This window comes from Hibiscus syriacus, unplaced genomic scaffold (assembly GCF_006381635.1).
Source record: "Hibiscus syriacus cultivar Baekdansim isolate YM2019G1 unplaced genomic scaffold, ASM638163v2 tig00116945_pilon, whole genome shotgun sequence".
In the NCBI taxonomy this organism is placed as follows: Eukaryota; Viridiplantae; Streptophyta; class Magnoliopsida; order Malvales; family Malvaceae; genus Hibiscus; species Hibiscus syriacus.
This window is the reverse complement of record NW_024063480.1, coordinates 233,399-247,605: the sequence shown is the minus strand read 5'-3', so window position 1 is coordinate 247,605 and position 14,207 is coordinate 233,399. Positions and strand designations below refer to the sequence as shown.

At 36.1% G+C, this 14,207-nt stretch overlaps 1 protein-coding gene across 1 annotated transcript in view; it reads right to left on the bottom strand.

Moving 5' to 3' along the window:
• Positions 1-7,316: 7,316 nt before the first annotated feature.
• Positions 7,317-14,207, bottom strand: part of LOC120188496 (BURP domain-containing protein BNM2A-like) — a 29,318-nt gene continuing 22,427 nt past the window's right edge. Inside the window, exon 3 of the mRNA XM_039191906.1 lies at positions 7,317-7,346. The gene's annotated coding sequence lies outside the window, so the exon portion shown is untranslated. The remainder of the gene's footprint in view (positions 7,347-14,207) is intronic.

Below are 14,207 nucleotides of genomic sequence, written 5' to 3'. Positions count from 1 at the left end.
CTTTTTTTCAGTCTCAACTTTGAGTCATATTTGTTTATTTTTGGTAAGACTACATTTATAGACTAATCTTTTTAGCTAACTTGATTCTTGTTGTCTTTGTTTCTACTAACACTGGTTTCCTTTTTTCTGCTCTTATTGTATATTTGCATGGACATGACATATCATTCAAAGGTATTGATCCCTAAATGACTGTCATGTAGAAGGTTCTTGAAAAATAATACTACAGCAATGCCTTTCTCTGGGATCGACAGGATTTCGAAGATGCTCCACATTAGATCGAGTAGTTAGGGGGAGTCTACCTACCAAGGAGACGAGCCGGACGTATACCTACTGAGGTAACAAGTTGAATTCAAGAAGATTCGTCGTTGAAGCCAATAGTTGAATATCACAAACCAGCTCAAAAAGACTTCTGAAAGAAAGAGGTGAGGTATAAGCATTGAAGATGATGCAGTACCAGATGCTTGCAAGGGCTAGGTAACTTACAGATGGAACAGATTTTCACTTCCCCAGTGTACCGAGACATTGTCAGTTTTTTAAGAATTGTTCTAGGAACAGTTATTTTGGATCAATGTCTTTTGCATACATTCATTTTGCATGACATTTGCATTCATCAATACATTGTCGAATCATGCATTAAATCGTTCATTCATTAAAATAATGATAATAAGATAAGGTTTCTGATCGCAGTGATCTGGGTTTACACTAGTAGCAAGAACGCTTATCATCTGCATGCGAAATAAAATGCTTGAAGAAATAGAGGTTAAGTTAGCCAAAATTGAGAGAGAACAGAAAGAGATGCAAGAAGAAATGAGAAACAAGTTGACACAAATGGAAGCCACAAAACTCTCATCTCGATCTACTGAACAAGGTAGAAGAAATGTTTAGAGGACATTTGACTGCTGGAAAGACCACTATGGAAGACCCCATACATCCTCCGGGTTTCACACATGTTCACATTCCAGAGCACACCTCTGTGCGTCAAGAAATCATATCACTAGTCTATTTCACAGTCGAGAACCCACAATATCAGGTCGGAGCTTCATTTCCCATTGATTTTCCTGCTGTATCTAGGCTGAAGCCAGGTTAATGTTGTACTAATATGGAGGTCTCTGACCAAATGAATTAGCTGAAAGGGAAAAAATTGTCCAAAGAGTGAAAAATATTGAAGAGATGGTAAAATCTAAGGAGATGGTTAATGAATTCTATGGGAGTGACGCAAGGGATCTAAGCTTAGTTCCTGACCTCATATTGCCCCCGAAGTTCAAAGCACCAGACTTCGAAAAATACAATGGGACCACTTGCCCATCGGCCCACCTCACCATGTTCTGCAGGAGAATGTCAGGTTATACTGAAAACGAGAAGCTTCTAATACATTGCTTCCAGGATAGTCTGATTGGATCGACGATCAAATGGTACAATCAGTTGACCTGATCCCAGATTAAATCATGGAGGGACTTGGAACGAGCATTTTTAGAGCAATATCGTCACGTCACTGACTTGGTACCTGACAGGTGGACATTGCAAAATATGGAAAAACGACACAACGAAACCTTCAGGCAGTACGTCCAAAGATGGCGTGATGTGGCATCACAAGTATAACCCCAATTGCTGAGAATGAGGCTACAATTATCTTTGTGAATACCTTGAAGGCTCTATATCTGGGGCATATGGTAGGAAATGCTACCAAGAACTTTGCCGACCTAGTTATTTCTGGGGAATTAATCGAGAACGCCATTAGGAATGACAAGATATGAGGCTCTGATAGCACCAACATTAAGAGAGGAGTCGATGTTAATACGGTGAGTTCTTATTCAACTTATCGTAGGGCCAAACCTTATAAAATGACCCGAGAGAAGACCCCTATTAGTGAAATTCTGATGACATATGAAGAGCTGCTCCCAGTACTAGTTGAGAAGAATCTCGTGACTCTAGTTAGGTCTAAACCGAAAGAGCCTCCATTTACTGAGAGACATGATGCTAATGCAATATGTAGATACCACATGGGAAGCTCAGGGCATACTACTGAGAATTGTGGGGCATTGAAGCGCAAGGTTCAATACTTAATCGATTCAGGGGCATGGACGTTCGAAATATGATAGGGTATTCTGATGCAAACTGAGAAAAAAATCATTGCAGCCATTACGAACTTTTGATACACTTGCACATGTCTTGTTTGAATTTCTTTTCTTTCTCTTTTCGTTAAAAAGTTTGTAAGTCACTTGAAATCAAACATTTTAAGAAAAATGCTACCTTCTGAGGTTATGAGCAAAGAATAATTTTCAGACTCGAAATTCTTTAAATATCCACTAGATTAAAAGTTCTTTTAAGAATCAGAGTTATAGATCTTTGATAAATTGACAATATTGAAAACTGATAAAACAAAGACCCTTGACCTTACCACAGATGATACACTCAAACCCCATACCCTTCTCTTGCAGGGACCACTATAGCTTTCTCCTCTCATGAGGAAACAACTAAAGGCTTGACATTCAGGTATGAATAGGAGCGGACAACATGGGGCATCTCTTGTGTATGACATTGCAAAACTGCCTAGACTACACTTCTGTTGAAGACGTTCAGTGATGATCCTAATCTTCACAAATGGAATGGTGGAGTGGATGAATTTAGTTTAGGTCAGTTGTTTGGGAATTGAGATCTAAATATGGAATTTCCTGACTATCAAATACACCTAGACTATAACAAGTTCTTCTCGATGAGCTTAAGAAATTCTAAATCTGAATGCTCAAATGCTAGTAAATTATTACTATAGAGCTGAGCTATTCAACTAAAACAATTAGTTATAGAGCAACTCAAAAGCCCTGACTTTATGAATAGATTACATTCAAACCATGACATTGATCGAATACTTGGCAGTTCGGTATTTTCTCCACTGTGATTGTCAGGTCAAAGACTTTGTGATGACATGAATCCTTCAGCTAGCCCAATGAGGGTGATTATAAGGTATATACAATAAAGCTGAATTCAGCTAGCCAGATAATGGCAAATTAAATCAAATTGATCTAAAAATGAGTTTCGATGAAAATGGACTAAGGGAATCAAGGAACACTTGTTATAGTTAACCTCACACAAGAACGCAGGAATTTTATGTTTAGATTGATTTCTCTACACTAACTTTGTTAAAGGAAGTCTATGAAGCTTGAACAAATGAAAGATTTCAGAGAACCGAAACAAAAGTGTTCTAGAAAGTCTAGTGATTGATTATGCTAGTTGCGTCATTTTGTCCGCATCCGATTAAAATGCCAAGCCAAAGAAGAGGGGCATCTCGTAAGGTTCACAAGGACCGAAGAAGAAAAGACATTTCGATGACTGAAACCTTAGAAACTTAAGGGAGCTAACTTGAAACCAACCCATCAATTTTGACACTTGTTAAAGAGGTATAACTTTGAAAGATTAAAAGAGCTATTGATTATTTTAATATTTACTGAACTCATGTTCTGAGATTTGCTTCAATTGTAAGCCTAAAAGAATGATGTTTTCTTAAATGAACTTTCCATATTTTGAAAATTAAAAGAAAGAAAACATTTTCAAACAGAACAACCTCTTGGGGAGTTTAGCCTGGAAATTGACAGGGGTCCCTCAGACCTAGAAGCTCAAAACCAGAAATTGGGGCAAAGAATTTGAATGTTAGGGAGCCAGGAAAGCATATTTTTACAGAGAAATGCGATGGTACACCCTGGTGTGAGAGAATAATGAAGACGAACAGATCAAGAAGAGAACCAAGATTGCTTGAGCACATTTTCACTGCTATTAATCAAGAAGAACATGCATTACACATACATGAATTTGAATCTTTGCATCAAACATCCATCATCAGGATAGTTACATCCATATACATTTTACAGATCTTTCAGGAGAATATGATATTAAAAGATAACAAAGACGTCATCAACAAGAGGGAACAATTATCTTCAGATTCAACATTTCCAAACAAATTTTGTCTCGCTTGAGATAGTCTCATTGAATATGAAGGATTTATCTCACTTGAGATTATTTTTCTTAAAACAAGATTTTGTCTCGCTTGAGATAGTTTCCCTCGAAACAGAAGATTTTGTCTCGCTTGAGATAGTTTCTCTCGAAACATAAGATTTTGTCTCGCTTAAGATAGTTTCCCTTGAAACAAATTTTGTCTCGCTTGAGACAATTTCTCTTGAAACACAAAATCTTTGAATATGTTTCTCTTGAAACAAATTTTGTCTCCCTTGAGACAGTTTCTCTTGAAACAAAAATCTTTGAGACCATTTCCCTTGAAACAAATTTTTTCTCTCTTGAGACAGTTTCCCTTGAAACGAGTTTTGTCTCTCTTGAGACAATTTTCCTTGAAACAAATTTTGTCTCTCTTAAGACAGTTTCCCTTGAAAGAAGAAATGTATCTCACTTGAGATGGTTTTTCTTAAAACCAATTTCATTTCACTTGAGACGGTTTTTCTTAAAACCAATTTCATCTCACTTGAGACAATTTTCCCTTGAAACAAGAAATTTTATCTCACTCGAGAGAGTTTCTCTTAAAACAGATTTCTTATTCATTTTCATCCAGATGTTGAACATTTGAAAAGAATTCCAAAGTTAGCGAGGTTTCATTGCACAATTCCATGTTGAAGAAGATTTCAGCAAAAAATTGATTCACGTCTTCATCTTTGAAAGAAATAGATCTCAACAAAATTCGAGGACCTCTGGGTCAATACTTTCGGGTAATTCAAACACCAAATTATTGACACATGATAATCTTTTTCAGGTTTGAAAAATCTTTAAAGAGAAGATAAACCGATCAACATTTCCAGTAGATAATTCATAATGAAGAGATACATCAACTTTTTACTCGATTCTATCACAGAAAGATATAGATCAACACCGACGTCTTGTTCGATTCCATCACAGAAGGAGGTTGATCGATATTTTTATTTCGCTCAAATATATCGCATAAGAAGTTTGATCAGCGTCAATTTTTTGCTCGATTCTATCACAGAAGAGGTAGATCAGCATCGACATCTCGTTCGATTCCATCACAGAAGGAGGTGGATCGACATTTTTATTTCGCTGAAATCCATCGTAGAAAGAGTTGGACCAGCGTCAATTTTTTGCTCGATTCTATCACAGAAGGAGGTAGATCAGCATCGACATCTCGTTCGATTCCATCACAGAAGAAGGTGGATCGACATTTTTATTTTGCTCAAATCCATCGCAGAAGGAGTTGGATCAGCGTTAATTTTTGCTCGATTCTATCACAGAAGAGGTAGATCAGCATCGACATCTCGTTCGATTCCATCACAGAAGGAGGTGGATCGACATTTTTATTTAGCTCAAATCCATCGCAGAAGGAGTTGGATCAGCGTCAAGTTTTTGCTCGATTCCATCATAGAAGGAGGTAGATCAGCATCACATCTCGTTCGATTCCATCACAGAAGGAGGTGGATCGACATTTTTATTTCGCTCAAATCCATCACAGAAGGAGTTGGATCAGCGTCAATTTTTTGCTCGATTCTATCATAGAAGGAGGTAGATCAACATCAACATCTCATTCGATTTCATAACAGAAGGAGGTGGATCGACATTTTTATTTCGCTCAAATCCATCGCATAAGGAGTTGGATTAGCGTCAATTTTTTGCTAGATTTTATCATAGAAGGAGGTAGATCAGCATCGACATCTCGTTCTATTCCATCACAGAAGGAGGTGGATCGACATTTTTATTTCGCTCAAATCCATCGCAGAAGGAGTTGGATCAGCGTTAATTTTTGCTCGATTCTATCATAGAAGGAGGTAGATCAGCATCAACATCTCGTTCGATTCCATCACAGAAAGAGGTGGATCGACATTTTTATTTCGCTCAAATCCATCACAGAAGGAGTTGGATCAGCATCAATTTTTTGCTCGATTCTATCATAGAAGGAGGTAGATCAACATCAACATCTCATTCGATTTCATAACAGAAGGAGGTGGATCGACATTTTTATTTCGCTCAAATCCATCGCATAAGGAGTTAGATCAGCATCAACTTTTTGCTCGTTTCTATCACAGAATGAGGTAGATCAGCATCGACATTTCGTTCGATTTCATCACAGAAGGAGGTGGATCGACATTTTTATCTTCGCTCAAATCCATCGCAGAAATAGTTTGATCAACGTCAACTTTTAGCTCGATTCTATCACATAAGGAGGTAGACCAACATTGACATATCGTTCGATTTCCATCACAGAAGGAGATGGATCGACATTTTTATCTTCGCTCAAATCCATTGCAGAAGGAGTTGGATCAGCGTCAACTTTTTGCTCGATTTTATCATAGAAAGAGGTAGATCAACACCAACATTTCATTCGATTCCGTCACAGAAGGAGGTGGATCGACATTTTTATCTTCGCTCAAATCTATCGCAGAAGGAGTTGGATGAGCGTCAACTTTTAGCTCGTTTCTATCACAGAAGGAGGTAGATCAGCATCGACATCTCATTCGATTTCATCACAGAATGAGGTGGATTGACATTTTTATCTTCGCTCAAATCCATCGCAGAAGGAGTTGGATCAGCGTTAACTTTTTGCTCGATTCTATCATAGAAGGATGTAGATCAGCATCGACATCTCGTTCGATTCCATCACAAAAGGAGGTGGATCGACATTTTTATCTTCGCTCAAATCCATCGCAGAAGGAGTTGGTTCAGCGTCAACTTTTAGCTCGATTTATCACAGAAGAAGGTAGATCATCATCGACATATCGTTCGATTTCCATCACAGAAGGAGGTGGATCAACATTTTTATTTTCGCTCAAATCCATCGCAGAATGAGTTGAATCAGCGTCAACTTTTAGCTCGATTCTATCACAGAATGAGGTAGATCAGCATCGACATATTTTCAATTTCCATCACAGAAGGAGGATCGATATTTTTATTTTCGCTCAAATCCATCGCAAAAGGAGTTGGATCATCGTTAACTTTTAGCTCGATTCTATCACAGAAGGAGGTAGATCAACATCGATATAGCGTTCGATTTCCATCACAGAAAGAGGTGGATCAACATTTTTATTTTCACTCAAATCATCGCAGAAGGAGTTGGATCAGCGTCAACTTCTTGCTCGATTAATCACATATGGAGTTTAATCAACAACACCTCTCTGGAGGGATCAACATTTTAGTGAAAAGACCAGGAAGAGAAGAACCCATGATTAGAAGAACTGAAGATGAAGACTCAGCCAAGAAAACGAAGCAAATATGAAATCATTTGCAACAAAGAATCGATGATTTCACATGAGATAATTAACATTCCCCAGTGAAGAGTTCGCAACGTGACAAGAAGAGACCAAGATAAAAAAATGGTGATTTATTATCTTTGCTCCATTCTTGTTTCACAGCAATGAGCAAAGAGGGGCAGCTGTAAACACCATTTTTCAAACATCAACACCCACCATCTCATTTTTCAACATCAATACCCACCACACCATTTTCAACACCAACCCCATCATCCCTTGTTCCCTGCGAGAATTAAGGCGTAACCAACTACTCATGCAATTTGAAAAATCATTGTAAATCTGGCTATAAAAGCCGAACGCATGTAATCAAAAAAGGGAGAATTTTCTCTCTGATTTTTCTAGAGAAATACAAGAATTTTAAGGGTAAATTTTTTATTTTCGTATTCAAATACTGATTTTTTTACTCTATGCTATTACGAGAAAATACTAAAATAATTTAGAATCAGAGAGAAAAGAAATAAAAATCAGATTATTCCAAGGTATTTTGAATATTTTTTTTAGTTTCGAATCTAATATGTTTTTTGAAGCTTTGCATGTAAAATAAGAAGGAAAGAGAGTGAGTAGATTATTACCTTAGAAGAGTGTCGATCGGGGTGGTTCGCAGTGGTGGCCATGGTAGTTCATGGCCACCGATCGTTTATTCCACGAAGTAAAAATGAAATAAAAAAAGGGAGAAAGTTGAGAGAAATAATAAAGAGAAGAGAGGAAAATGGAAAACCAATGCGCAGAAATGATTCTGGGAGGGGAAAAAGTAAAGTTATTTTGGGTTTTGGTTTAATCACGTGTCAAGTCATCCATTTTTAATATGTTTCATGTTTTAGTTTAAGTGTTAGGGTAAATATCATAATATGTCCTCATAGTTTTAGCGTGTTTTGCATTTAGATCACTAGTTTTAGGTTAAATCACTTTATTGGTCCTTTAAGTTTAATGTGATCCGCGTTTTAGTCATTTTATAGTTAATCGTGCCTTAGTCCCTTCAAGTTTAGCATTTTTTGTGTTTTGGTCACCATTTTTTTTACATGATTTACGAATTGGCTACTTTGTTTTGTACTATTTTAATTTAGTCCACTATTGTATGTATTATTTGTATTCGAAATGGGGTACTGATGTTTATGCTATTCCATTTTAGTCCTATATTTATTATTTTATTACGATTCTAGTGCTCCTGTTATGTGATTTTCTTGTTTCATGCCATGATATTTATTTTTATTAATGTTTATAATTTAAAATTATTTTTCACTGATTTTTGTCACTAAGATATTAATGAATATATATGTATATTGTTTATTTGTACTATTAAAGTATGTTTTATGTTTTAGGTATTTATTTTACTTATATTATTATATATTACTTTATTATATACATAATATTGTATATAGAGCACGATAAATATTATATTTTATATTTTCATTATATTTTAGAATAAATATTATGTCATACGTTTAATATCATATTTAGAAAATATGTATCTATTTATAAAGTAAAAAAAGTTAAAATTAACCTTAATGTGTGTATTTATTTTTTTAAATATATCAATGTATCATATTTTATTCTGTTTAAAAATAACCTTAGACTTTTAAATCTTTTAGGTCCAATATTTAAATTATTTGACATGTTTATTCCCCGAACTACGTTTAGACATTTAATATTGACATAATTAAATATGTTAAATAGAGCCTCCATTTTAGGTTAGATTTCAAACTAGTCTTTAATTTAGGGGATAATTCGAGTTGGCCCTCACGTAAACTCTCGAGGGACCATCTCAGTTATTTGATTTAATAATTTTTTAAAATCAAATAGGATTAATACTAGAGCCTACGTTCTTAGGCTTGAGTCTCTAGGTTCTTTAATTTTCATAATTTGACATCGTAGGTTAGAAAAAGCCTTAATTTATTTTTAGTATAATTAGGATTAAATAAAATTTTGCTTGATTGCATTGTTTTTAAAACTTAAGGCAATGTTCACTTATTAAGGAATTAATAGTACATCTCCCGCGATTGTGCTCAGGGGGTGACTACTGGTAATTCCCTAAATAAGTCGACATCCTTTTCAAAACCGCATCATATTTTCTAAAAATGAGGCAATGTTCAGTTATTAGGCACGATAGATCTCCTGCATTTACGCTCGGGGGCGAATGCTATCAGTCTCAATAAACGAATATCCTTTTCAAACTTTTCATCCTTAATGATTTTTAAATTAAATAAAGATCGAACTCAAAATTTTCGATTTTAAATATAGGGTAATCAACTAGGTACCAATTTTTGGGCGCTTGTGGGGGTGCTAATCCTTCCCCACGCGTAACTGACTCCCAAACCTAATTTTTGGATTTTTGCATACCCCAAAACTCGATATTTTATTAAAATAAAATGTTTTATTAAAATAAAATGTTTTGTTAAAATCACCTAGTTTTTTCAGTGTTTCAATCTCACCTTAAATGATTGGTGGCGACTCCTCACAAATCGAAACTATTTTCAAAGAGAAAACCCCCGAGTCGGTATCGGTCTTTCCCGCCCGGGTGAAAAACAGTGTCGACAACCGGAATACTTGAAGTATGCATTTTTAGGTGAAAATGAAACCTTACTAGTGATCATCTCAAGTAAATTATTCAAAAGAGAAGAGGAAGCTTTGGTAGCGGTGTTGCGTTCGCACAAAGAAGCTATAGGATGGACCAATGTTGACATTAAATGATTAAGTCTCTCAACTTGCATGCACAAGATCAAAATTGAAGAAGGAGCAAAGCCATCACGAGAAGGAGAACACTGATTAAACAACCAATGATGGAAGTAGTAAAGAAAGAAATTAAAAAACTTGTTGATGCTGACATAATCTATCTGATATAGGATAGTAATTGGGTAAGTTCGATTCATGTAATTCCCAAGAAAACGGGAGTCACAGTGGTCGAAAATCAAGAAGGGGAATTAGTGCCAACAAGAGTTCAAAATGGATGGTGAGTCTGCATTGATTACAGGAAGTTGAACTCTATTACTCGAAAAGATCATTTTCCTCTTCCCTTTATAGACCAAATGATTGAAAGATTAGCTGGAAAAACTAATTATTGTTGTCTTGATGGGTTTTCAGGTTTTTTCCAAATCCAGTAGCGCTAGAAGATCAAGAAAAAATGACTTTTACTTGTCCCTTCGGTACATTTGCATATAGACAACTGCATTTGGCCTTTGTAATGCACCACCACCTTCCAAAGATGCATGTTGAGTATATTTTCTGACTATATGGAGAATGTCATCAAAGTCTTTATGGATGACTTCACGGTTTATGGTAATTCTTTTAGTGAATGTCTTGATAATTTAACTAATGTGCTTAAAAGATGCTTAGAACCTTGTTTTAAACTATGAAAAATGCCATTTTATGGTTGATAAAGGGTTAATTTTAGATCATATTGTTTCCTCAAAAGGGATTATGGCTGATAAAGCTAAAACAGATATTATACGCTCACTTCCTTACCCCACAATTGTGAGGGAAATTCGTTCTTTTCTTGGCCATGTAGGATTTTACCGCAGGTTTATTAAAGACTTTTCGAAGATAACACAACCTTTATGCAATCTTCTCCAAAAGTATCAAGACTTTGATTTTGATTCAAAATGCAAGGATTCTTTCGATTCATTAAAGGAAAAGCTTATTACAACCCAATAGTTCAGTCACCAGATTGAAATTACCCTTTTGAACTTATGTGTGATGCATCGGATTCTCGGACAAAAAATAGGGAAAGATCCACATGGCATAGCCTATGCATCCCAAACTTTGGACTCAGCTTAGAAAAATTATTCAACTACAGAAAAAGAACTTTTTGCTATAATTTTTACTTTTTCTGATCATGCATCTTTAAGGTATTTGATAAGAAAAAAAAAAGAAAAACTGAGGCTTATCTGATGGATCCTGCTTTTACAAGAGTTTAACTTGGAAATAAAAGACAAAAATGGATGCGAAAATCTGGTAGCGGATCACATGATTCAAGTTCCCATTTCCACATCTGACCCACCACTAAGAGAAGAATTTCCTGAAGAAAAACTAATGGTGGCGCAAAACATAACTCCATGGTTTGCAGATTTGGTTAATTATTTGGCACATGTATGTTACCCTTAGATTTGTCGAGAGCTGAAATCAATCGAATTAAGCGAGAATCCCAATATTATATTTGGGATGATCCTTATTTATGGAAGCACTACTTGGATCAGGTAATTCGATGATGTATTGCTGAAAATGAGGTAAATTCAATTTTACAATTTTGTCACTCTTACTCTTGTGGCGGTCATTTTGTGCCAAAACGTACAACTCATAAAATTCTTGAATGTGGTTTCTTTTGACCTCACATCTTTAAGGATTCTTATTTGTTATGTAAAACTTATGAAAGATGACAACTTACAGGTAATTTAAGCCGTAGAAACGAGATGTCACTAAATCGAGTACAAGTTTGTGAAATTTTTATGTTTGGGAAATCGATTATATGGGTCATTTTATTTCATCATTTATAAATACTATATTATTTTAGCTGTAAATTATGTTTCTAAATGGATGGAAGCTAAGGTCACTCGGAATAATAATGCTAAAACTACAATTAATTTTTTGAAACAATCTATTTTTCCAGGTTTGGCACGCAATTGGCTATAATAAGTGATAGAGGAACTTACTTCATTAACCGAGTAATCGAGTCACTAATGAAGAAATTTAGAGTAACTCAAAGAATTGCTACCACTTACTATTCACAAACAAATGGACATGCAGAAGTATTGAATCAGGAAATTAAAACAATTCTTGAAAAAATGTTAAATTAGACCAAAAGGATTGGAGTTTAAAATTAACTTATGCACTTTGGGCATATGGATCAACTTATAAAGGTCCTATTGGGATGTCACCATACCGACTTGTTTTTGGTAAACCATGCCATTTACCGTTGAGTTAGAACATTGGGTTTATTGGGATGTTAAACAATGTAACATTTTTTAAAACATATTCAAGAACTTGAGGAAATCCCAAAAAATACTGATGACAGTGCTAGAATATTTAAAGAAAAAAAATCATGATAATCGATTTTCTTTTAAAACATTTTTTGTCGATCAAAAGGTTATGTTATTTAACTCTAAATTTAAACTTTTTGTAGGAAAACTCAATTCAAAATGGCTCGACCATTTACAGTGACTCAAGTATTTCCTCACGGTGTTGTTGAAGTTGAAAATAACTTAGGAGTTCGATTTAAATTTAATGGTCAAAGATTGAATCCATATTATGAAAATGCTCCAGTTGGTCTAATCGAAGAAATCAATTTAGAGGAACCCGCAGTTTGAAAAAAATCAGGTCGTCGAGCTAACGACGTTAAACAAAGACGATTGATTGGAGACAACCCATTTCGTTTTACTTTCATTTTATTTTTAGAAAACTTTATTTCATTCTATTTATTTAATTTTATTTTATCAGATTCTTAATTTTATTTTATTTTTCTATGAACAGATTCAAATTTCGATCGAATATATAATGAAGGAGCAGTGTCTCACGTCTAGAGACAAGAATCATGTGCACGTTAGCATAATGCACCCCCCCACATAGGCGCACCATAGCATTTCACAAATTCTTTATTTCCCTCATCTGTCGAAATTTTTACTTTGGGGGGTTTGGAATTCTTTTTTCATTTTTGGTGGAACCCACTTTATCTATTACTATTTACACTTTTTACAATTTTAAACCAATCCCAACACATCTATCTCATCCCATTATACTTTTTTAAGTTTGACTCAATGTCAAACTCTCTCTTTTTAGATTACACGTGACCTAGCCTCCCTATTAAAAAACTCTATCTCATCTCTTTCATTTTTTATAATCCCCAGCCGCACAACCAACAACCATCTTATTCCATTCATCTCACCGATCGGCCTCCAAGCCTACGTCATCGACTACATCGTCGAACACCGCCTCTCTAGCACCAGTTCTCGTTGCTCCACCGCCTCTCCTTTCTCTATAATGGTTTGAACACGCAACCAATAAAACCAAGGGGTTCCGCCACCGCTCAACATTGGAGGACGTTGTCGTCACGCCGCTCTGACTATCATTGATAATCTAAGCGATTTTGACTCGCTTCCCACTCTAACTCATCCTCGACGTGGTGGACGTCGACTGCAAGGCTCTCCACCGAGAGTTCTAACGCCCACATATGAAACTCCCATCTCTCATTTATTCGTCGATTGTTCCACCTCTTTCCACCATCACGCTGCCAGTCCGAGTAATCCATGACCATTTAGACCTTCATTACTGGCCACCCCGACATTCTACTCAATACCGTCGGGTTTCAGTTCCCGTTCCATATTAGATGTCGCGTCCCCACCATTTGCAACACATGAAAAACCTGAGGTTAATTTTGAACCTGTCGATATTGAGCATTTACTAATGTGGCATCCTGTTTTTGGTTATTCTGAAGATTTTGGGAATTGATTCAATTTCTCGGGTGGTGTACCACCACAATCGAGCCCCGTATCCGTACATGGACCTGAGCTTTCCTCATCTCGCCGCTCACCCGGGCAGCCCCAACATTCGTCCTTTGATGCATACTCAAATGAATTCGAAGGTCCACCAGACGAAATATTTGATCATTTCGATGAAAGGAATCGAAGAGGCTGAACCTATTATCTACCTCCCGAGGAGATACTACAAGGTTGTATTTTTCTTATGTCATTGGCATGCTTGTATTGTTCCAGAAATGACTTGGCCAGGTTCTTCTAGGTCTTGATATTTGATCGGCTTAACTGGTTGTACCACCGAATGGCTGAGCCCGACAGACTCTCCTAGAAGCAGTGGATCAGAAGTTGGTCATTTCCTCCATATCCTGTCATCTTTCAGCAGAACATGGTGATGTGAGCGGATGGACAACTGTTCCTGTCAAACTTCTCGAATTCTAGAGACTTAAATTTCGGAGGAAGAACCAAGTCCGGGACTAGACTGAGTTCCGCG